Genomic DNA, 22,084 nt, shown 5'->3' on the forward strand with positions numbered 1-22,084 from the left:
AATGGCTTGAACCCGGGAGGTGGAGGTTGCAGTGAGCCGAGATCACACGACTGCATTCCAGCCTGGGTGGCAGAGCAAGACTCCATCTCAAGAAAAAAAGAGAAAAAGGCACTGCTGTTCGTCTTCTTCCAAAAGACACGGGAGAAGAGTGTGGCACAGGCGTACGAGCGGGATCACACAGCACCTCCAACTTTATTTTCAGAATCCTGAACCTGATGCCGAGGGGTCCTCAGAGAGCCGAGTGCAGGGTGGGGGCTGTGTTTCAGGAAGGACAGAGTGAGGGCTGGAGGAAACCATCCCGGAGGCAGGGAGGCCAGCTGGGAGGCTGGTCCCACAGTCACTGAAGCAAAGAGGAGGAGTAGGAGGATGAAACCCCACCATCAGCACTGGAGAAGGAATGGCAGGTGTGCCTAGCGCCACCCTACCCCAGCCAAGGCCACACCCATGCTCAAACCACTGGGCTCTCCAGGGCAAAGACCTGGGCAAAGCAGGATGGACGGGCCTGGTCAACCCGGAGCCCTGTGAGCAGACCACCAACTATGCCACACCAAGCTGTTCAGACCCACCAGATGCCGGACCCCGCCTGCAAAGAACACAGCCCCTGAAGATAAACATGGAAGTTCTATCTTCTGGGACAGAGCTGCCAGGTAGGAGGACAGCGTATGGAGCCTCACACCTGGGGTCTGGCCTCATTCCCCCCCACCCATGGCCACTCTCAACCACTCCACGGGTGGACGGAAAGCCAGTGACCGGTGTAAGGCTGCCTGCCTGGCCTGGGGCATCCATGACCCCTGCCTGGGCCACCGCACAATCGCTCCCTTTGTTCCCCGGCTCCCCATTGTCTGCAATTCTCTCGCCTGCCTGCGCCAGGCCAAAGGAGGATTTCCAGGGGGATTTCTCAATGGGCTCGCAGGGAAGCATCCTGTCTGTGGGACCTGCTGCTCCCGGCCTTCCTTGAAAGGCCACAAAGCAGGATGGGGGCTGATGACCCTTGGTAAATGGCCCCAGATGTGAGCAGCTATTTAAAACTGAGCCATCTTCCGGCTGCGTGGTGGATAGGGGGCGGGTCAGAAAGGTCGTTCTGTCTTAACAACTAAAAGCTGCGTCTTCCCACGACTGACCAAGACCGACGCATCACGGCAAGTCACTTCCTAGTGTGAACCCTCTTTGGCTCCTCCCGACAAGCCCGTGAAGGACGTCAGAGTGTGCCCCGCTTCCCCAGGAGGAAACCGAGGCTCAGGAAACTGAGGCACATCCCTTTGTGTGACCTAGTCTGGGCTGTTTCAGACACACATCCCGGTGTTCACTCAGGATCGGCCATCTCAGGTGGCCACACCCAGCGGGGGTGGGGGGATGCTGGCAGAGGCCTGTGTGTTTCCAAGGCTGTCCCCTCCTGACATGGACGGGGCTGCCAGGCCTGGCCCCCCATCACTGTCAGAAAGGTGTAGGCGCGGCGTAGCAGATACAGCTGCACTTCTGATGGCGACCACCCTGAGGTCCCCGGGGAGACGTCTGCACCATGGAACAAGCAAACAGCCACCTCGAATAAGGTGTACAAAGAACAGTCAGTGATGAGACAAGGTATTCTCCACCTGAGCATGTGAAGAGTTGGGATCAAAAATGGTAGGAACATCATGTGGCACAGTGTGTTTTTGAAAATGGATGTCTTGTCTATGGCCATACCACCGTGAACGCACCTCATCTCAGCTGAAAATGGATGTCTTGGATAGGAGGCTGAACAGAAAAAAAAAAAAAAGTTAAGTCGACTGGGCACAGTGGCTCACACCTGTAATCCCATCACTTTGGGAAGCCAAGCTGGGTGGATCACCTGAGGTCAGGAGTTCAAGACCAGGCTGGCCAACATGGTGAAACCCCGTCTCTATTAAAAATACAAATTAGCCAGGTGTGGTGGCACACGCCTGTAATCCCAGCTACTTGAGAGGCTGAGACAGGATAAGCACTTGAAACCAGGGGGCAGAGGTTGCAGTGAGCTGAGATCGCGCCTCTGCACTCCAGGCTGAGCAATGGAGAAAGACTTTGTCTCAAAAAAAGAAAAAAAAAGTTAAGGCCGGGTGTGGTGGCTCAAGCCTGTAATCCCAGCACTTTGGGAGGCCGAGACGGGCGGATCACAAGGTCAGGAGATCTAGACCATCCTGGTTAACACGGTGAAACCCCGTCTCTACTAAAAAAGTACAAAGAAACTAGCTGGGCAAGGTGTCGGGCGCATGTAGTTCCAGCTACTCAGGAGGCTGGGGCAAGAGAATGGCGTAAACCCAGGAGGCGGAACTTGCAGTGAGCCAAGATTCGGCCACTGCACTCCAGCCTGGGCGACACAGCAAGACTCCGTCTCAAAAATAAAGAAAAAAAAAAGTTAGGTAAAAACTAGGGAAATCTGAATCAAGAATGGATTCTAATTGATACCAATCAATACGGGTTCATTCATTGTAATGAATGTACAAGACCAGTTAAGAAGTTAATAGGGGACACTGGGCACAGAGTTTATACGAGAACTCTCTGTATCTCAATTTTTCCATAAATTTAAAATCTGCCCTAGGCTGGTCTGAGTGCAGTGGTATTTACAACTAATTGATCACAATCAGTTACAGATTTCTTTGTCCGTTCTCCACTCCCACTGCTTCGCTTGACTAGCCTTTAAAAATATTCTTTTTAAAAGCCTTTTTAAAAAATTAAACTAAAAAAAATTTTTTAAAAGATAAAACTGCTCTAAAAAACAAAGTTTATTTTTAAAAGTATGCATAACTGGCAGGGCATGGTGGCACACCTGTAATCCCAGCACTTTGGGAGGCTGAGGCAGATGGATTGCCTGAGGTCAGGAGTTTGTGACCAGCCTGACTAACATGGTGAAACGCCATCTCTACTAAATACAAAAAATTAGCTGGGCATGGGGGCACATGCCTCTAATTCCAGCTACTTTGGAGGTTGAGGCAGGAGAATTGTTTGAACCCAGGAGGCAGAGGTTGCAATGAGCCAAGATCGCACCATCACACTCCAGCCTGGGCAACAAAAGCGAAACTCCTTCTCCAAAAACAAACAAACAAAAAAAGTGCTGGGCGCAGTGGCTCACGCCTGCTATCCCAGCACTTTGGGAGACTGAGGTGGGTGTATCACAAGGTCAGAAGATTGAAACTAGCCTGGCCAATATGGTGAAACCTCATCTCTACTAAAAAAACACAAAAATTATCCAGGCATAATGGCAGGCACCTGTAGTCCCAGTTACTCAGGAGGCTGAGGCAGGAGAATCGCTTGAACCCAGGAAGCAGAGGTTGCAGTGAGCCAAGATTGCATCACTGCACTCCAGCCTGGGCGACAAAGCGAGGCTCTGTCAAAAAAAAAAAAAAAATTGTGTATATAACTAACATACACCTGTGATAAAATCTCATAAAACACTGTACACACAGAGAAATGAGTGCATGTAACAGGCAGGTGCAATCTGAGCTCAGGTTTGCAGTCTAGGCTGCGCTGTGTCACTGTCATGGTCCTGGCTTTGATAATGCACTCCTTACGTGAGATGTCACCACTGGGGGAACCTGGGGGAAGGGTACACAGGAGCCCTTTGCACTACTTTTGCAACTTTTTTTCTTCTTTTTAGAGAAGTGGGGCTCACTATGTTGTTCAGGCTGGCCTCCAACTTCCTAGGCTCAAGTAATCCTCCTGCCTTAGCCTCCCAAGTGGCTGGGACTACAGGTACACATAACCATGCCTGACTTACTTTTGCAGCTTCTTGTGAGGGTAGGATTAGAGATGATTTTTAAATCATAATTTCGAACATCACAGTGTCTTCTGAGCGTTTCCACAATGAGCAATGGATTACTTAGGGGCCGGTGATCCTCTGCACCTCCACCAGCGATAAATCACGTGGTGGTGGGGAATGGAGCCAGCAGTCCAAGGACCGGGTGAGACAGCAGCTGGGAGGTGCTGCTGCCCCCATCCAGGCAGGGTGCTTGTCCAGCAGGCCACCCGGAGCACACAAGCATCCTTGCCACACCATCACCACACGCTCCCCCTTGCACAGAGACCCGATAAATAAGGGGACTGCCTTGCTCCCCAAGCCTGGTGGGGTTTATGTGTCATGTCACCTCAGCAGGGGTTCTAGCCTCCCTGAGCTCCACTCAGGGGAATCTCAGGATAAATTAGGAAGGCAGAACTCAGGCAGGGGTGTACCGTGCGCAAGAAGAAATCTACCACATGGCGGACACTGAAATGTAAATCCTGCATGGCTTTGCAGCCAGAGTAAGTTTTCCTACCAGTGCTCAACTTTCAAGTCCACATAACTGCCCCACTGCCCACAGAGGCAGAAAAAAAATCACACTCCAAATAAGAACTGCCTTGGGGCTGGGCGCAGTGGATGCTGTAATCCCACCACTTTGGGAGGCTGAGGCAGGAGAATGGCTTAAGCTTAAGAATTTGAGACCAGCCTGGGCAACACAGCAACATCTTATCTCTACAGAGAAACATTTGTTTTAAATTGGCCAGGCATGGTGGCACACACCTGCCGTCCCAGACACTCGGGAGGCTGAGGCAGAAGGATCTCTTGAGCCAGGAAGATGGAGGCTGCAATGAGCTAAGATTGGGAAACTGGGCCGGGCGTGGTAGCTCACACCTGTAATCCCAGCACTGTGGGAGGCCGAGGCGGGCGGATCACGAGGTCAGGAGATCAAGACCATCCTGGCTAACACAGTGAAACCCCATATCTACTAAAAAAGACAAAAAAAATTAGCCAGGTGTGGTGGTGGGCACCTATAGTCCCAGCTACTAGGGAGGCTGAAGCAGGAGAATGGCATGAACCCGGGAGGCGGAGCTTGCAGTGAGCCGAGATCGCGCCGCTGCACTCCAGCCTGGGCGACAGAGCGAGACCCTGTCCCCCTCCACCCCCAAAAAGAAGAACTGCCTCCATACCACACCTGTTCAGTCCTCCCATGGGAAGCGAGGACACATGCCAATAACCAATAACAGTGTCACTGTGGGCCACACTCACAGTGGCACGCAGAGACTATCTGGGTGCTGGGGTCAAAGGTAGTTATTTTTCTAAATTTCCTACAATAAACAGGAAATAGTTTGGGAAGAAGAAAAAGTTACTGATGGGGAAACTCTGCTTTTATGTGGACAGAACACAGAGAGGTGGTGTGGGCAGGTGTCAGGTGTGGGGACCCCAGAGTCAGACTGCTGGGGTCAAACCCCAGCTCTGCCGCTTTCTCCACTGGGACCTTGGGCAAGTGACTTCACATCTCTGTGCCTCAATTTGCTCTTTGCTCAAATGGGGAACATAAGTGTCTTTGCCCTGCAAGGGTCAAATGAGTGACTGTGGAGAAAGTGCTGAGTGACTGTTAGCTATCATTGTTCCTACTATTATTGCTGTCACCATACACGCATCTTGTTTGATCCTCAAGAGCCCATATGATGGGATGCCTGGGACACCTCATTAACAGACAGAAAGTGCAGCACGTGGGTCTGCAGCCTTGTCTGAGATCACATGGGTGGATGCACGACCAGTGTTCAGATGCAAAGACCCTCCCTCTGGGCCTCCTTAGGTGGCACAGACCCTCAGGGCACCAGCCAGGTAACTAAAGACCTCCTCACCCAGGGCCCACTTAGCAAGGTGGTATGGCTGTCCCAGCCCTTTGCCAAACACAGCAGGGAAGTTAAGTCCAAGACCCTTCTTCCCTGGACCTTAGGCCTGAAACTAGAAGGTGGCCCTGGTCGGGGCACGGGGGCACTGGCACCCAGGCCTCCTTCCTCCTCCCCACACAGAGCTGCTGTCCCTTTCTGGGCAGGACCTTCTTTCCAGGTTGCCCTTCCCTGCCTTGGGTGGCACCCAGACCAAGCAATAACAATGACCCCACATGACTCTGAGGCCCAGAATCAGGCAGGGCTGGAAGGGAGCTCAGGGGCCCCTTATAGATGAGGTCCCAAGGAGGGGGCACCTGGCCAAAGTCCCACCATGAGTGCAGGGCCACACGGGGCCAGGGCCTGCTCCTGACCCCTCTAGAAGGCTCCCACAGAGAACTCCACCCCTGCCCCTCCCCACACACAGAAGGGTCAGCTCAGAGACACCAGGCCCCATCTGTCTCCCAAGCACCAGCAAGCAGGGCATAGCCTGGGGGGTGGGGACGTGGCCATCAGCAGGCACCAGAGGCACAATCCCCCCTGCCACAAACGTCCCTCACAGGCGGCGGCACTGCTGAAGATGGCCCAGCCTGGAGTGGAAAAGGTCCGGGGCACTGAATCACCAAAACCTCCATCTCCCCAGGCGGGAAACTGAGGCATGTGGTGAGCGGCACTTGTCTGAGCACCACACTAGGGAACCCACTAGAATATGCTAGGGTGGGGGCATGGATAGGGTGCATGTGACATGTCATGGGTTCGGGGGCTCCGCTTCCCATGAGCATGTTTACAACATTCAGGCAGTCCCGAGGGTTCCTCCTCCTGAAGCTCTTTCATGATAAACGCTCCATTTTTAGAAAGAAGCCTCTTTAATGAGGCATTATTTCCAGATGCCAACTCATCACTGTCACACATGAGCCTCTCCCTGTCTGAGCCACTGGAGACGTGGACAGCAGCAATGTGTCGGCGGGGGACCCCCAGCCAGCCACTCTGTTCCACCTGCCGTCCCTTCCACCCTATGCCTGCCACTGTCCATCAAGGCCCCCCGGCCAGAGGAAAGCTCTACCTATGGCACAACCCAAATCCCACCAGGCAGCCTCAGGGCTGGGGCACCACAGCCAAGCCCACAGCCACGGGCGGCACTCCCGTGCTCAAAGAGGGCCTCTGCCCTCCTACCGGGGGCCTGCTTGCTCCTGGGGGTGACAGTGGGAGGGACACCCCAAAAGAGCAACAGCCAAGGTCCTGGCCAGGCCCACCAGCCCCTCAAGGCCCATCCCACCATCCTGAGGTTCCGGGCAACCTCTGCAAGGAGACCTCCCTCTTCCTCCCAGATTCCCCCTAGGCCTGCCAGAGGTCTCACACAACTCTGGGGCATTAAAAGGATAAAATCTCAGGACAGAGATAAAGGGTGCTGGCACATGATTCCAGGCAGCCCCTGCCTTGGGGGAATCCCAGGTTCAGAGCAGAATGAGTCACTGTGGCCTGTCCCTCCAAGACCTTCCCCAACATCATTGCAGGGCAATTAACTGTCTGCTAAAGCCCTCACAGCCTCATGACCAAAAAATAGCTCAGTGCCTGAAGTTAATGGTCAGAACTAAGTCTCATTTAAGGCCTCTGGGGGAGATTTGTTTAGAAAGAAATGAAAAACCAGCCGGGCACGGTGGCTCAAGCCTGTAATCCCAGCACTTTGGGAGGCCGAGACGGGCGGATCATGAGGTCAGGAGATCGAGACCATCTCGGCTAACATCTCGGCTAACCCCGTCTCTACTAAAATATACAAAAAACTAGCTGGGCGAGGTGACGGGCGCCCATAGTCCCAGCTACTCAGGAGGCTGAGGCAGGAGAATGGCGTAAACCTGGGAGGCGGAGCTTGCAGTGAGCTGAGATCCGGCCACTGCACTCCAGCCTGGGCAACAGAGCGAGACTCCGTCTCAAAAAAAAAAAAAAAGAAAGAAAAGAAAAACCAAGAACAGTGTACATGGATTTATTCCATCCCCCTATGGGATGGCCCCAGAGAGCTCTAAGCCAAGGGTCTACCTCACAGGGGACAAAGACCTTCCAAGGCTCCCAGGCAGCCCTGTCCCTCACAGCGCCTCCGCAAGTTCACTCACTCACCCACTTCTGGGTCACACTGCCTTGCTCATTGTTCTCAACTGGGAAAGGCCATGGGCCTGGCGTGGGAGAGAGGCCTGAGCACCCGAGGACAGCCACGCATCTCAGGAGGCAGACCGGCCAAGCAGGGACCCCGGAGCAGAACCCCCACACGGCCATGCGCCTGAGGACCTCTGCGCCCCCCTGGCTGCAGGGGGCTGACTCTACCTCTCCCGTAGGCTCATCCCCAGGCACCGAGTAAGACGGTGCAGCAGGCATGGGGTCACTCTAGCCTGGAGCCCTCACATCACAGCCAGCCACAGAAATGTCTGCCACACAAATAACAGAGCCACACTGCCCTCCTGGCCAGCTTCTGCGTCCCTGTCCTCGTGGAGAATGTGGCAAGCCCCAGTCCAGCGCCCTCCGGTCTCCCCTCGGCCCTCCCAGCTCGCCTGTGCCTGCCACCCCTCACCCAAGTCCCCTTCCACACCCCCAGGCCTGCACAGGCCTCTTGGGCTGGACTCCCCACTGTGTCTGTCGTCCCCACTTCCTCCAGCTGCCAATCAGCAGACCAACAAGGGGCGGGTAGGGCTGACTGGGGAGACGCATCTCAGCTGAACACAAGAGTCACCCCGGGGCAGCCTTTGCCACTACAAAGGAATGCCGAGTTCAACCTGCTTGATATGCAGCTGGCATGGTGGTCCACCAGCACCTTTCTGAGTCAAACATTGGTGAGGACACCCACCCAGGCTGGCTTCAGCCAGGCTGGCCAGTCCTGTGCACACACCACCTTCTCCTCACCCCAGGCCCCCCTGGGTGCTCCTAAGCCTGCCGTTTCCAGATGCCAATGCCAGTCAATGCCTGTATACTTACCCAGAGAAAAGGGAGCCCACGGGCCCATCCAAAAGTCACCAGAGGCCTGGTGTGGGAGTATGAAGGAGAGATCAAGGTTGTAATTCAAAAGAAAATGAGATTTTCCCATTTTTATTCTGCTCCTGCTGGCGCTGGCCCAGGAGGCCTGAGGAAGCGAGCTGGGAGGAGGGAAGTCTCGCACAGGCGGTGGCAAAGGGTCCCCCGGCTGCCCTTTCTGGTCTGGGGGTCAGGTCATTCCCCCACCCAGCTAAGCACTTGGAAGGTGGTCCTGCAGTGAAAAACCAGGCCACCGCAGGTCTTCAAAGCCCCAGGCAGCAGGAATACCCAAAAAAGCCCCCAAAAGTACTGGTTCTACTAGATGAAGAGAAGAGGCCAGGCTAGGAGGAGCCCCGGGCAAGCCTGACAAAAAGGATGGCCTGGGCTCCTAGAGCTTCCCCAAGTTCCTCCGGGGTCTCCGAGCACCATGGATCTGATCCAACTGCTTCACCTCACCTGTGGGTAAACTGAGGCCTGGGGAGACTGGTCAGAGACTAAGGAAGAAAGAAAATAATCAGTAGGAAGAAGTCCAGGAAGCAGATGTTTGCATGAAAACATTGACCCAACCCTAAAGCCCTCACATAAACAAAAACAGCTTCAGGAAAGAGGCCCAAGCAGCGTCAACAGAGTGAGCGCCGAGGAGGGCAGGCAGGGGTGAGCACAGAGCCATGGCCCAGATCCACCAGACAACAGACACAGCCAGGACGGCTGGGCGCCCAGGGTAACCGGCACCCGCAGAACGCTGTTGGATTTTACTCGACTCTATGCCTTTGTGTTCTGCGTGGAGTTTCCCCACCACGAACATGCATTCAGTTGATCTATTTTTATTTTTTAAAGGCTTCAGGCAGGAGCCTCATCAACCCTCCTACCTGAATTCTTCATCTTTCCTGAGTCATGGACCACTTTGGGCTCTGATTAAAGCTGCGGTCCCTATTCCAGGAAAAATGCAAGGCTGCACAGTCATTTTGGGGGTTCAGAGGTCCCGGTTAAGGAGTCTGTGAATGCACTGGCTGGTGGGTTGGAGAGGCCACTGCCCATGTGACTAGTGCAGAGAGGAGGACAGGCTGCTGAGAGGCAGCAGGGGCTGCTATGGGGCCATGGGCGGCCCTGACCTGGCCCAGGTATCTGCCTCCTGTCATGACCCCCAAAATAAAGCAAGAGCCAGGAGGATCACGCTGCTGCCTATACCCCCGCCCACGCCCAGGGGTTCCGACAGCCCAAGTGACCCCCTCCACTGCAGCCACACCCAGGGCGCATTTGCTGTAGGCAGGAGGGCAGACCCCGGGGATGGCTGCTCTCCCTCTGCCTCCCTCCTGCTCAGAGCTTGGGTTGCACCAAACAAGGGGGTCTTTTCATCCAGGGTGCCCACAACATTTCCGCGCCACACACTTCAGGGCAGATTGTGTTGCCCACAGCAGACCAGCACTCACGGGGCACAAGCTTTGAACTCAGTGGAGAGGGATTAGAGTCCCTGCAGATCAGAGTAGCCCTGGGGTGGGGACGCCAGCAAAAGGGTAAGGAACATCCCAAAGCCTCCTGACCCCTCCTGGGGTCCTCCAAACTCCCAGTCTTGGGGACCACCCTTCAGGGTGGGGCCACCAGCAAGAGGGCAGGCAGCATCCCGAGGGCCTCCTGACCACACTCCCTGCACTGTTCCATCCAATCTGTCAGCAGGAGGAATGTGACAGGGCAGAGCTGGAGCAGGCAGAGGCACTGTGGCAGGCTCACCAGAAACCCTTGGCTGACAGGGACAGCTCAGCAAAAGAGGAGCAGCCGGAGGAGACTGGGAGGCCTGATGGGTTATCGAGGATACCGGGGGCCTCCAGGGCCATTGACATCAGAGACCCCCTTGCCTGCCATGGCTCCCCCCACCATCAACACTGCCATTGCATTTCCAGAATAAGGCAGTTTGGAAAGGTCTTTCTTCCTGGTGGTCTAGTGGCTTAAAAAAAGAAAAAAGAAAAAAAAAAAAAAAACAAGAAGGGGCTTTCATGTGACCTTCCCAACCAACAAGGTCGGGGAAGCCTCTGTTTATGGACGAAGCAAGTGTCCCAGCCAAGTCCTAGCATGGGACAGGTTGGGAGCTGGGCTGGGGTCGGTGTGACCCAGGTCCAGTCTCTCTGTGTGCTCTGCTGCTGTAATCACACCGATGCCACCCTGACGCCCCCCTACCCCCGACCAACACACCAGAGGCTCGGTGAGTCACCATAGGAGAGCACCACGAGGCTGCAGTGAGCAGGGGCCAGGCCCAGAGCCAGAGCCTCAGCTGCAGTGCTAATGGCCTCATCCACCAGGGACGGCCAGAGTAATGGCCGGCAGCTGGACACGGCGGCTCATTGAACCCCAGGAGGCACCTGACTGCCCCAGCCACTGCCAAGGGGAGGAGGCAGCACAGAGGGCAGGAGGGGAGGAAGCTCAAAGCCCTAGTGACAAGGCCAGGGCAGTCTGCAGCCTCCCTGGGAGGGGGGAGGGGTGCCTCGCTGGCCGGTGTCCAATCTGCCCCCACCCCACCGGTTTAAAAGCCACATTCTTTGTTTTCTGATCCTGAAGCCTTTGTGGCCTCATTTCGAGAACAAGGTGCTGGCGGCTGGGAACCAGTTGGCTGGGCTCTGCCGGGGAGACCCCTGGAGCTGTGCAGCCCTCTCTGGGCTCAGGTTTCCTGCCCAGACATATGGACCCCCACATGCACCCGCTCAAGGCTACCAGCCTCTCCTACATGGGCAGGCCTGGCACCCACAGCCGCAGGACATCCTCCAAGAGCCTGGCCTGGGACTGCGGAGGCTCCCACAGCTCCCACAGATGCTGAGTGCACGAGGGCTGCAGGTCCCACATCCTACAGCCCAGCCACCTGCAAAGGCTGCCCTGCACCTCTGCAAAGGCTGCCCTGCACCTCAGAGGAAGGGCAGGATTTCAGTCTGTGCAGGGGGCAGGATGGGGGGTCACCTGAGGGCCTGCAATGCGCCTTCTGCATGGCAAGTTGTCCTGGGGCCACAGCTCCAGGGCCAGCGTGGTAAAGCGCTGCAGCTGGTGGGGAGGGGGCAGGAAGCCCTGACTCCACACTCAGGTGTCAGGTTCTTTTATTTTCTGAAATGGAGTCTCACTCTGTCACCCAGGCTGGAGTGCAGTGGCATGACCTCGGCTCACGGCAACCTCCACCTCCTGAGTTCAAGAGATTCTCCTGCCTCAGCCTCCTAAGCAGCTAGGATGATAGCTGGGATTACAGGCATGCACCACCATGCCCAGCTAATTTTGTGTTTTTAGTAGAGATGGGGTTTCACCATGTTGGCCAGGCTGGTCTCGAACTCCTGACCTCAGGTGATCAGCTCGCCTCAGCCTCCCAAAGTGCTGGGATGACAGGCGTGAGCCACCGCGCCCAGCCAGGTTTCTTTCCGTGGACAAGCAGGGGTCGCACAGCCCAGGGAAGAATCCTCTAGATCTGCGCTGCCCAGCAGAATTCCCGCAATGGTGGCATTTTCCTCATCTCGCTGTCAGCACGGTACTAGCCCGTGTGAAGGCAGGGGGTCGGTGTGGCTGCGTGTCACTTAATAGTAATGAAGGTGAATTGAAGCAGCTACATGTGGCTAGTGGATACCACTCGGGGTTAGAGCCAGGAAACCTTGACTGTGATGGGTCGTGGGTTAGGCAGGGGAGCAGGAGTACAGGGGAGAGAGGAAGGGACCCAAACCCAGAAGACACAAGGTGAATAGCACAGTGACCAGCAGCAACCTGGACACCTGAGCTGCAAGACCAGGAGCAAGTGGCAGGGAGAGACTGCTCAGCCAGCCCAGGGCGATGTTTTCTCCCAGGCAGAAGGGGCTGGAGAGAGTGCTAGAAGTTGCTCAGGGAGGTCCTAGGTGACCAGCATACCACCCCATTCTAGAAAACAAGCCCAGGGGGACATTAAATGCCATCAGGAAGTTGAGATGAGAAGAGGCTGCTGGTCAGAACCAGAGCCACCATTCCCAGGGTTTGGGATTGCCCAGAGCCAAGGAAAGAGAAGGAAGGAGGTGGCCTCAGCCTCTAGGGTTTATCCCCCGGTGAAGGGAGGAAGGCCAAGGGGCACAGCGGTAGACAGGAGGGGCTCTGTGTTGCTTTGGACCAGGAAACGTGAGCCTGTTTGCGGAGAAGGAGCCAGAGGACAGACCGAAAAGGAACAAGAGAAAGGAGACAATGGCGGAAGCGGAGGGAGGTCCCCCAGGAGGGGCTGGGCAAAGGCGAGGGGGAGAAGAGGGGAACCTTCCCCTGCCAGCCAGGACAGAAGGTGCTGAAAGAGGGAGAAACTCACTTCTTAATTTTCTGGAGAAAGGGTGGGTGGGTTGGGAGAGTGTCCCATTGTCCCACTGGGCCGCTGAGGGATATTAAGCAGCCGGGAAACAGAGCCCTGCCGCGGGCAATGTGGCCGGAACCTGCCACAAAGGGCCACTCCCAGAGCGGGCTCATTAGGGACCCGGGCCGGTGCCGTGCACCGTGACAGGCGGGAGCATTCAGGGTCCCACACAATCAGGCCCTTGTGCCAGGCGGGGGAGCACCACACTCAAGGGAGCCTCTGCTTCCTCGACAAGAGCGGGCCTCCTTCTTGCCTTACAACCTGGGAGCCAACGGAAAGACAGATTTGGGAAGACAAAGAGATGCTTCCCCTGACAGTGGATGGTCTATTTTTGGAAATGGGTCGACTCTTCTCCATAGCTGCCGTTTCGGTGCCACCGGCCCTGCCTGCCTCTGTCCCCTTCAAAACAGCCTGGAAAGGCCTCTACCTCACCTGCCCAGCCCGCGAAAAGCGGGTGGCGAAGGCAGCAGCCTCCATGGGGATGCCTGGCAGCTGATTCGAGCTCCTGGGGCAGGGAGGTAGGGGTGCAAGCCAGGGTGCATCCAGGGCCCAAAATGGCATTCCACGGCCTCGCCAAAGCGATCTCCCCAGCGTCCGTGCAGCACAGGTCAGCGAGGGAGCAACACAGGCAGGGCCGTTTACCCCTCACTGCTAACATGAACTGACACCGGCCTCCCAACCCTGGCCGGCCAGGCTCTGTGGTGCCCAGTGTGGGCGCCACCTTGTCCCTAGCTGGCCTGCTGGCAGGGCCCATGGCTGTCCTCTGGGATCCTGGCTCTGGCCACCCAGCAGAACTCCAGAGCCTTCACAGCCTCCCATGACACCAGGACCAACTGTGCCCATCTCTGGGGCTGGGCACAGGCAGTGGTATTTTTTAAAGTTTTCTAAGTGATAGCTAACGTATAGCCACAGTTAGGAACCACCGGTAAAAGCCAAAAGGTATATATTTTAGTAATTATTCAGGGGAAATGGGGAAGGTGGGGTTGTGCAAATCACCACCCTCTTGGGGAGGTTTGACTTTGCTGGCGGGGCGGGGCAGGGGACGGGGGCAGGGAGTAACTTATTTAACTCGGTGCCAAGTGTACAAATGAGAAAAGAAAGACAGGTGGGCAAAGTGGGTCAAGCACTATCTGGCACCTGGTCAGTCCTTCCAGGACTGTTCACTCCTCCCTCCAACACTGACTGTGCATTGCAACAACATTCTGGACTGGGAGAGACAGGACAGCAAACGGAGGAACCTGGAGTCCAGGAACACGCAGGCTTGCCCCCAGCAAACCTGCACCCGGAATCGAAGCTCGGCGTTCTCCTCTTGCGCTAAACCCGTTACTGAGTCCATCAGATAGGGGAAGCAGGTACTTCCACCGGGGCCCTGCAGGAGGGGAGGCTGGCCTGGGCCAGGGTCTCAGCCTCAAACAGCGTTTAGACAGGTCACCATCTCTAGCTCCCACAGTGGTACCCATGTGGTCACAGGCAGCCTCACCATCCCCACCTGCCCAAAGGCAAGGACCAACCACCAGGCAAGAGATGAAACCCAGGCTGTAGGGTATAGGAAGAGAATCTCCAGGAATATAAAAGAGCTGGCTCACAGGACCGCAGAGTGACTGACAGGAGGCAGGATGGTCAGAGAAGGCCACCCCTTCCTTGTGGCTCTGAGTCAAAGGGCCAGAGGAGATGAGGGTCCCTGGGACTCTCAGCTCAGCCCATCCAAGCTTCCCATTTTACAGATAGGAAAATGAGAGCCCAGGGAGAGGAAGGGACTTACACATGGTTGGGTCTCAAGTGGGCTGAAGCCACTGGTTCAGTCTGGATTGTCCAATCCACAGAACAATGGTAATCTCCCAAGACCCCAGGCACGGGGCATGTCAGCTGACAAGGCCACTCAGGCCCAGCAGGTGATGTGTCTGCATATTTATCAGGTGGGGAACAGGAGAAAGATGGGGACAGGCTATAAAGTTTCCAGTTTCTAACAGGACTCCTAACAGGTAACTCTGGGTCCCCTTGGAAAGTCCATCAGAAAACATTAGAACTGGAACTGCCCACACCCCGAAGGAAAGCCCAACCCAGTGACTTCAGGGGCAGTGGAAGAGGCTTCAGAGACCCCACCTGTCCTGGCCCTGCTCACTGCCTAACCCTTGTCCTGGGTCGCCACTCATCCATCACCCCAGCTGAACCCAAGGTGCAGGCGAATGCCCACCACATGCCTTTGCTCGGTTCTTTTTGTTTTGGTTTCGTTTGGTTTTGGTTTTGGTTTGTTTTGTTTTGAGATGAGTCTTGCTCTGTGGCCCAGGCTGGAGTGCAGTGGTGTGATGGCTCACTGCAACCTCTGCCTCCCGGGTTCACGAGATTCTCCTGCCTCAGCCTACTGAGTAGCTGGCATTACAGGCACGTGCCACCACACCCAGTTAATTTTTGTATTTTTAGTAGAGATGGGGTTTCAGTGTGTTGGCCAGGCTGGTCTTGGACTCCTGAGCTCAGGTGATCTGCCCAGCTCGGCCGTTCTTTCTGAGAAGCCTGGTCTCTCTTCTCACCTGCCCTCTTCTGCTTTTACTAAGTCCATCTTCGAGGCCCATCTCAGCTCCCAATTCAGCCGCCCCTCCTCTCAGCTCCCAGCACACCTGAAGAGGTTAAGAAACCAACTTGGGCACTTCCTCGAGGCAAAGTGGCATGATGAATAATTACACCCACAGGGCAGGGGAACTGGGACATACCAGCGGGCACAGGCTCTGGGGTCAGCAGGATGGGAGCCCCTGGCCTGGCCTGGCCCCACCCTGCCCCTGCTGTGACTTGCCTCACCACCCTGGGCCTGTTCTTTAGCTGAAACGGGGACCCCAGTGGGGACCAGCAACTGTTGTGGGAGGCGAGTGAGAGAAAACCCAGTTGCTCTCAGCACAGTGCCAGGCACACGTTTGTTCCATCCAAAAGACTTTCAGAACCTGCCACTCTGTGCTAAGAGTGGGAGTCAAGAGGACCAGAGTCCCAGGCTCATAAACTCCCAGATGGACAGAGAGCAACGACAGAGGGCCCCAGGTGGGCAGGGAGGGCTCCAGCATCCATGTGGCTGGCCCCGGGGTGGGCCCCTGTCTTTTCAAGTCTCTTCATGCCTTAGGACTCCGTGAAGTTTGCTCAGGGGTTTGCGGCTCTCCCAGGCCTGGCATTTGCTCCACTCTCAGATACCATCAGCCGCAGAAACACAGTCTACTCAAGAGCTTTTCCAGGGGCAGAGAGGGGAAGACCTGCCAGCAAACGTGCACATGGGTTCTAAGACACGCCCCACATTACAGCCGGGAAGGGAAAATGCCCAGCTCTGAATTGAGGAAATGGCAGAATGTCTGTGCCGTTGAGGAATCAGGAAGAAAGAAAGGGACTCAGACCCTCACCTCCTCCCGGGACCATCCACTGTAGTTAAATATGCTCCACGCCTCTGTTTGAACAGCACACATAAGGCAAACCCAAGGCACTCAATACAGTCCCGATCTTTCTGCTCGGCCCCCCCGAAGAGCTGGAGGTCAGCGGTGAGCTACTGAAGAGCAGACACCCATCCCCCGGTGACCCGGCTCCAGGCCTGTCCAGAACCCTCTGCCTGTGTAGACAGGTGATGTCTGAGTGACCAATCCTGGGTGCTTGCTTAGGGGAGGGGGGACCATTCCTGACATTTTATGGTCAAAGAAGCATCAAGTCCCTTCAGCAGACAAGTTGGTTCCCCTATCCCCAAACCTTTGGGGATGCTACTAGGGTCTCTTGTTGTTATGTGGCAGGAAGATGAGAATTCTGAACCCCAGAGCGGTCCCTGCCTGGATCCCAGACACTGATCCTACGTCTAGGGTGCTAGACGTAAGGGTGGGAGTAGCGGGAGGCAGCATCAGCTCTGGGGATGGAGGGCACAGTAGCCACCTGGGAGTGGCAGCATCTCCCACAGGCGCTGCCCTGCCTAAGAGCTCAGGACGCCTGCCCTAGAGGTCAGAGGTCATGAGAAGGCTGACAGCAGCTGAGAGCAGGACTTTGGAGCAGGCTCACCAGGTCTGGAAACTACAGAAGGTTCTGTCCTGTGGCCTGTCTCCTGGCCAGGACCTCCTCCCAACGGAAGCCCTCAGCTTCCACTCCCTGCTCCCCTAGCCCAGCCCACACCACAGTGGTCACCAGAGTGATGCTCCAGAACCACCACCCCACAAGCCAGACTCCAAGAATCACTACTCAGGAGGCACTCAGACCTCAGAGGCAGTAAATGCTCAGTGAAGTTCACAGACGCTTCCCTGCCTCCTGAAGAGCAAATTACCACCTGTGAGGTCCAGTCCCGCTTGTCGCCCGGCTCTTGACAACCAGACCTGCCCTCCCACCTCCGACAGTTCGCAACCAGATTCCCAGAGCCGTCTGGGGTGTCCACAAGCCCCATCCTCAGTGGATTCAGGAATGCCCCTTCTCACTGTCCACGCAACCTCCCCTGACGCAGCGCTCCCCAGACCCAGAGGCAACACAGCCCACCTGGGCCACTCTTGTTTGTGGGCACTAAAGTCTGAAAAGCTGGGACTTTGGGGTCTGCCCTGTGGGGGTGCACACAGCACTAACCCTGCTAAGGGTTATCTCCCCACATACATCCTGGGTCCACCTTACAGGCCCCAGGTTCTCAATGCCATGCTCCAGACCCCATTTCCAGACCTTGGCCATTCTTATTCCTGCCTGGAATGCTGGCTCCCTCCATTCAACTAGATGAAGACTCAGCTGGCTCTGACCCTAGACTGGGCATGAGCGTGTGTCAGGGGATCTCCCACTCCCACCCAGGGGAGGCGAATCCGCGGAGGCCAGGAAATAATGAAAGGACATGGAACCCATCCTTCAAGGCCCAGTTCTAGGATCGAGACATTATTAGCCTCAGGATACAGATGAAGAAACTGAGGTTTAGAGGCTCAGTCAGCTGCCACGGTCATAAAGCAGGTAGCAAGGCCAAAATTCACCCAGGGCTCTCTGACCCCGGAGCCAGAGCACTGCCCAGAGGGCTACACTGCCCCTCAGCATGCCTGGTGTCGAATGTTGCAGTGGGAGAAGGGGCCTTCGCACAGCAGGAGCCGCTACCCCCCAGAGGCTCCACATATCACTCATTACACCCTCCTCCCTCGACCCAAAGCTTGGTAACATTTTCCCACTTGGCAGAAGAGAAAACAGAGGCTCCTGGAGGCTCAGGAACTTGCCTAACAGACTTTCAATTCTCTGCGCAAATGAAGGCAACAAGCATGGATTGGAAAATCCCCACGGGCGGAAAACAGATTAGGAGCAAACTACTGATTTCCTTGTGTATCATGTGCTGGTCCTGGGAACTCACAGGCCAGGCCTGAGCAAGAGTTCTGGTGGGGCGACTGCTGCGGTGGTAAGCCAGCCTCGTGCGGAGAAGTGAGGGAAAGAGAAACCAAGAGGTGGGGAGGCACAGCCATCACAGGGAAGGTGGCCCGCCCTGCACCGCCTTCGCCCCACTCCTCCATGCCAAGACACAGGGAGACAGGAATGAGGCCCAGGGCCTGGCATCCTAGGAGGAGGTGCACTGTCTCTGTGGCAGAGGTCACCGCTCCCCTGGAAGTCCCTGGGCAGCAGGCACAGGGCCATGGGCTCAGAACTCTGACACAGGAAACCGAAGACGCATCCCAGGCCCCCTAACCAGCCCCACAGGACCTAGAGCAAGTCACCGCACCACTACTCCTAGTAGCCCTGGTTTCCCCATCTAAGATATGGAGATGCTGAGGTCTCCCTCCTGGGACCATTTGGAAGTTCTGAACAGAATGGAATTGGGACTGGGATGCTGTCTGTGGCAAACTGTGAAGCGCCGGGCACAGCTTACCCACCCCTGGGTCACCTGCCTGGGAGCCTCTCAAGGCCAGCCCTCCTTTCTGAGGCACAGCATCCCAAGGCCATTGATGGATCCCTTGGGACAGGCTGGGGAAGGAGGAGGGGGAAAGGCTTATCTCACCCACCCCATTGTCTTCACTGACCTTTGCTCCCCAGCCTAGCTGGGTTTAGGAAAAGCAGCCTTATTAGCCGAGCTGCTGCACAGAAAAGAACTATTCAGTTAGCGTGCTCTTTTTTTTAAAGGCCTAGACCACCCTGTTCCATCCTCCCACTTAAACCAACAAAAACACAAGCAGGAGAACAAACCTGTCTCATTTTGAGAAGCTCACAATTTTAATCCAAACTTTAAAAGGTCAATGGGGCTCATCCACAGGCTTGCTAGAATCCTGGTTCCTCTGGGTTGGCTAAAGGGGAGTGGACCGTGGAGGAGGAGGTTATCAGGGGAGGGGAGGAAATGCCTGGGAATGGGCAGGAGGGGGGCGTGGTGCCTGTGGTGGGGCAGAGGAGATAGGCGGAGGGGCAGGTAGGAAAAGAACTGAAAATTCTTGTGTTTGAAAATTCTATCAGTTCATGAAGGAGAACCTGACTTTCTGGTGTTGGGGTTTACCTGCCTCAGTGTGCCACACTGGACTACAGCAAAGCGCACCCCAGTCCCAAGTCCAGTCAGCCCAGACCAGACGTCTACCAAAGGCAGCCAAGGCCAGGTGCAGTGGCTCATGTTTGTAATCCCAACACTCTGGGAGGCCAAGGCAGGTGAACTGCTTGAGCCCAGGTGTTCAAGACCGGCCTGGGCAACATAGTGAGTTCCCGTCTCTACAAAAATTCAACAATTATCTGGGCATGGTAGCACATGCCTGTCATCCCGGCAGCTTCAAGAGGCCAAGGCAAGAGCATTACTTGAGCCCAGGAGGTTGGGGTTGCAGCGAGCCATGGTAGTGCCATTGCACTGTAGCCTGGGTGACCAGTGAGACCCTGTCTCAAAATAAATAAATGCATAAATACATAAATAAACAAACAAATAAAGCAGCCAAGGAGAAAAGCCTATTTGCATGTACATACACAATACACAGGCCCGCCAGGCCAGCCTCAGCCAGGGCTGCCTTGCATACAGATGGGCTACCTCCCACCTCAACCACTAGAGTCCTCCTAGGGTACCCAGCAGGGCTGCAACTGCCACCAGCTCCCCAGAAAGGAGAGCAGGGTCACTGTCCTCACTAGCTCATCAGCAAGCGTGGCCACACAAGAGGCTCAGACACAAACATTCAGGTGAGCTGTCTAAGCAGCAAGCACTTTTGAAGAGGAAAATGAGGTGTGCTGGGAGAGCCCCAAGGACTCTAACAACAGGAGAAACCTACTGTGTGTAGATCCTGACCTCATTCAACCTTGTGTGGATAATGGGGTACTCTGGGTTCTGTCCACCTTACAGAAGAGGACCACAGAGAGGCTTGGCCAGTTAATAACTTGCCCAATATACATGGAGGAGCTGAGATTCAAACTCAAGACACCCTGAGCCTCTGGGTAATGGGGTTATCAGCCATCTGCTCAGTGGTCACTGATAAGGAAGTGACACTTCCCAGCACGGGACAAAGAGGGCAAACCTGGGTCAGGAATCAAGAATAGGGAGTCACCAGTGTCCCCTCATTAATAGTAACAGCAAACATGACAACAGGCCAAGGGCACAACAGATTCAGACCCACGGCCTGAACAGGAGATGATCATGGCAGCAAACCCACCCGGGACAGGTACTTCCAATGTCAGCCACCTTCCCAGACAAGGCTAGGAACCCCTCTAAGCCTCCACTTGCTTGTCTGTAAAATGGGGATAATACTGCTTCCCCAAGGTTCCTTTGAGGAGAAGCAAAGACCAAGCACATGAGGCGCAAGCCTGGTGTCTGACCCCACTTTTGACACCACCCAGAGAGAAATTCATCATCTCCCTCAGCTCAGGCCCAATCTTTGTTCAATTTAAAGCTACAAGTCCCAGAACAGAAAAACCCAGTTTCACCAGGAGAGGTGGCTCACACCTCTAATCACAGCTACTTGGGAGGCTGAGCTGGGAGGATCACTTAAGCCTGGGAGGTTGAGGCTGTAGTGAGCCATGAGTGTTCCACTGCACTCCAGCCTGGGTGACAGAGTGACACCCTGTCTTGAAAAAAGGGTTGGGTGGGGGTGGGGGGGAAGAAAGAAAGAAAAACTCAGTTTCTAAGAGAAGGGCCTTTCCTGGTTTCCAAGCATTCCGTTTATATTAGTGGGACAACACCCCAAGGCCACATGTGTCTTTAAGAGACAAAACTTAATAATAATAATTTCAACTGTAACTGAAATTTGTAATAATAATGCTGAATTTTCATTTCACCCCAGAGCAAAGGTTTGCTGCCACAACATTTGCAGCAGTCCTGTGCTAAGTGGACTTGGGGGAGGATGGGTTCTGTGGGAAACCCTATACTTCAACCCCCCACTGGTCCCCAGTGGGGTGGAAAACTCCGTCTAGCCTAGTCCTCCACTCCTGTATTATTCACTCTCGCAGCTGACACGCTGAGCCAGACTGGGGCCGCATCTCTTTGCCCAAAACATGACAGAGACTTTCCTGCAAGTATGCTCTAAACACTCCAGCCCTCCAGTGTCCTGCAGAGAGGCACTCTCGCCAAGTGTCATTGATGACGCAGCTGAAAACCAGAAACATTTCATTTTCCAGCCACGAGACTGCAGCAGTCTGCTCCTTTGTACTGCCCTTGGGGAAACCGAGGCCCAGATAACTGACCCTTCAAAAGCCCCCCAGGACCGCGAAGTCAAAGGGGTTGAGGTACTCTAAACAGCCCCAAAATGAATTAAATCACCTAACTTCGCACTACTCTCACTGCCCTCAAGCAGCCTGTGGTGGGAGGTGGGGGGTGGATACAGTGTTACAAAGAGAAACCTGAGTTGTAGCCATAGATTGCTAATCAGTAACAAAATATCCCTCTAAACCCAGTCAGTCCTACCTTGAACCCACAGGCTCAGGATGGTAAATAAAGGAAAAATATGCTGCACTGCCCCCGCCCCACCTCCATGGATATGTCTCCCACCCCAGCCCCCACCCCATCACGCCTGCAGAGGCCACTTGGCCACCAAACCAAGGAGAAAACGTCCCTCCACACCTCAGGCTGAGGGGTCCTGGGGAGGGCAGTGATTTCAGGCCTAGACACACTTTCTCTGAATTAGGAAAGGCTTTAAAGGCAACCAGAAAGGGCTGTTCATTCTCCACCTTCAGGCAAAAAGTTCAGGCAGTTGTAACTACCAGCAGAACTGGAAGCCAAGCAACCAA

General features: G+C 55.2%; 1 protein-coding gene across 2 annotated transcripts in view; it reads right to left on the bottom strand.

Moving 5' to 3' along the window:
- The window catches only part of CCDC85C (coiled-coil domain containing 85C), a 98,414-nt gene that overhangs the window by 74,278 nt on the left and 2,052 nt on the right, over positions 1-22,084 (bottom strand). The window lies entirely within an intron of this gene.

Source organism: Macaca mulatta, chromosome 7, assembly GCF_049350105.2.
Source record: "Macaca mulatta isolate MMU2019108-1 chromosome 7, T2T-MMU8v2.0, whole genome shotgun sequence".
Taxonomy (NCBI): Eukaryota; Metazoa; Chordata; class Mammalia; order Primates; family Cercopithecidae; genus Macaca; species Macaca mulatta.